The following is a 2,926-nucleotide window of genomic DNA, read 5'->3' on the forward strand; positions in this document are numbered from 1 at the left end:
ACGCCTGCTTCCCATTGCCCAAACAGCTTGATCAGCAACCCGTGCCTGCTGGCGGGTATCTATATCATATCACCATGTGCCGTATAGCTTGCTGACAGAAACCGGACACCATTATGCCTCACCGGGATCTGACCTAGTTAGTTTTTCCTAACAATGTGGGTACTCCCTATGCCTCACCGGGACCTAGTCAGGTATTCCTAACCATGTGGGTACGCCCTTTGCTATGACCACTTAATGGTTTCACCAAACTAAATAAAAAAGACGCCTTGGTTGGACCAACAGAAATTTTATTCAGGCTGTACACTTTCGCTTGATAGCAGTTATTCGGTTTTTTATGTAGTACTTGACCGACAGCCAGTTCCTGGCCTTCAGAGCCTGCTCCTCAGCGCCGAGGCAGGCGTCACAATCCTTTTTGCCGGGTACCTTGCAGGAGAGGATGAATCACATCAGGTGTCTCTCAACAGCTGCTACTTCTTTTCTGCTCCACGGTTTCTTTTTAGAGCCCATGCAATCACCTATGCAAGACAGGGAAGAGATCAGTCACCCAAAAACTCACCGCCAGCCCAAGCCACCCAATGGATTTGATGGACACACACCTTTAGTAGCCATGGGTGCATGCCTCTCCATCACTTTCGGTGCACTGGCATCTCCCTCCTCCACATGCACTGCTCCAGCTTCCACCTCTGGCTCATCATCAGACTCATCACTGGCTAGCGGGATTGGTTCTGGAAATACAGAGATAAACAGAGATCCCCGGTCACAGTATCCCCCTTAGACTGTCAGCCCATGGAACAACCAGTCGGGTGAGGACCCATGCTACTTACCATTGGGATCAATGGAGATTTCTTCCAGGCTTTGACCCTTAAAGTCAGCCAATTGACCTTGCTGGAGTGCCACGAAGAGTTTGCTAATTTTGGCCAATTGCAGGGTACCTTCAGGGAGGCGGCATTACTGGCTGTGCACCCGGATATCGTGCCCTAGGAAATCAGCTAGCTGATCCATCTCCGTGTCACTCATGTTCAGCACCCTCGAAAGGGTGGCCACATATTTCCGAAGCCTGGTAGAGGAGAGAGCTTCTGGATGCTTGGCCCCACATGCCCATGCACAGAGACGAATGCAGTCGGATCCTCTGAGGTGTGACAAGGCGGAGGTTCTTGCAAACATATAGACATTGTCAGGACTGACACCACACTCTACCCTTTTCTCTGTGAGGTGCTCCATTGCCCTCTGCATGCAAGGGGACAGGAGGACCAGGACTTTCCTGCCTCTCTTACCAGGAATCTCAATGCGTGTGAAGTGCTGACATAGCTGATTTACAGGGTGATTTGGCGCTGGCCCTGTCAGAGCCAGAAAAGAGGCTGTGTGCCGAGATGCAAAAGAGCAAAGCATCATCTTTGAGACCTCACCTTCCCTACGTCGGTTGAATAGGATTAGCTGTGTGAGGGTTACCTTGGCCAGCAGCAACCACTTCTTTGTGGTCGTGTGGGTGGACAAATCCTCTAGGTACTCCCGCTGTCTGTCAGTGAGATAAAGGTGCAACTGTTTTACATCATCAGTGAAAGGTAGAAGGGGGGGTGTTCCATTTTTGCTCCTCCAGGGTTTTGAGGGCAGCAGCCGAGATCATCTCGCTCCACCTTGCCTTGTATAGTTTTTGGACGCTCCATGCACTCTCCACGGTTGGGGCATGGCCCTCCATAAGTGCCTGGCACTCAACCATGGTAGATATTTTTTGGAGGCTATGGCCCACTTTCAGGGCCAGTGAGGGTAGTTTATAGGTATTCGTCAGTTCAGCATAGCCGGCCAGGCTCCTTACGGCAGTTATGACCTGCAGGAAGTTTGCAGGGCGGATGAACTCTGCCATGCTCCTCAGAGGACTAACCATCCTGGCTTGCAGTAACAGTCGCCCCACCTCTCTGAGCTTCTGCCGTATATAATCATGCTTACTGACATCCGAACCATGCCGGTTATAGAGGTGGAGCCCAAACTGCATGATGCAAGGGTCACCCTTTATTACCTGTACCACATCATCATGAATCATATCACACAGCACTTTCCAGAGGCCCTTCCCAACACCTGGTGGAACGGGAGTGGCGTAAGCACAGAGGGATTGCACTCTGGTCCTGCCTGGTTTGGTGTTGGCAGGACCTTTTTTCAGCGGGCACCTTTTCACATGACGCCAAAGGTGTTGCCTTGAGAAAAGGCCCTGGCAATATGCGCAATGCATGAAGTCTTGGGGAGCCACAGCTTCACCAGGCTGCTTGCATGGAAGTAGGACACCGCAGCCCTCACGTAGAACCCCGGCATTATGGGCAAAGTTCCCCCGGTTGCGAATCAGATTAAGCTGGCCTCCACATGCCTTGCAATTTTTGAGAATGGCTTCTCGCACCATAGACAATAGTTCTTTTTTTATACACCTTTGAGCCATCACATTTTTTGGTAAGTACCTGGACTGTCAAAGTGTGTTTTTTTTCTTGAGGTGCAGAAACCTGGGCCAGAAATTGGAGAATCTTTGATAGCAGAGTGACCCTCAGCCAGCATCTGTGTCCCATGACGGGCCCGCTCATCCCCGCTGCTGTCTTGCAAACTGTCCGCCTCAGAGGAGTCAGGGAGATAGTCTTTGTCACTGCCATCAGTGCTGCTTTCAGTGATGTCACCGGGTGCACCGTTTAGCTCCATATTTTCCACCTTTAAAAGAAACCAGAAAAATAAGGGTCAGCCCTCCCGCGATAACATATGCATGGTAAACGAAGCAGAAGGCCGACACCTACCGGCACAGCGAAAGCACTCCAGCTGGAGAAGCCTCCCCACAGTGGCATGAAAACCTGAAGCTTCCTGGTTCAGTGTGTGACGCAGCGCGCCTTTTTGAAAGAACCAATCACGCCTCGAGTCCCAGCATGTGCCCGCCTGTCAGCCCTTAACCCCAGGG

The sequence above is a fragment of the Taudactylus pleione genome, unplaced genomic scaffold (genome assembly GCF_031769625.1).
Source record: "Taudactylus pleione unplaced genomic scaffold, aTauple2 ptg000384l, whole genome shotgun sequence".
In the NCBI taxonomy this organism is placed as follows: Eukaryota; Metazoa; Chordata; class Amphibia; order Anura; family Myobatrachidae; genus Taudactylus; species Taudactylus pleione.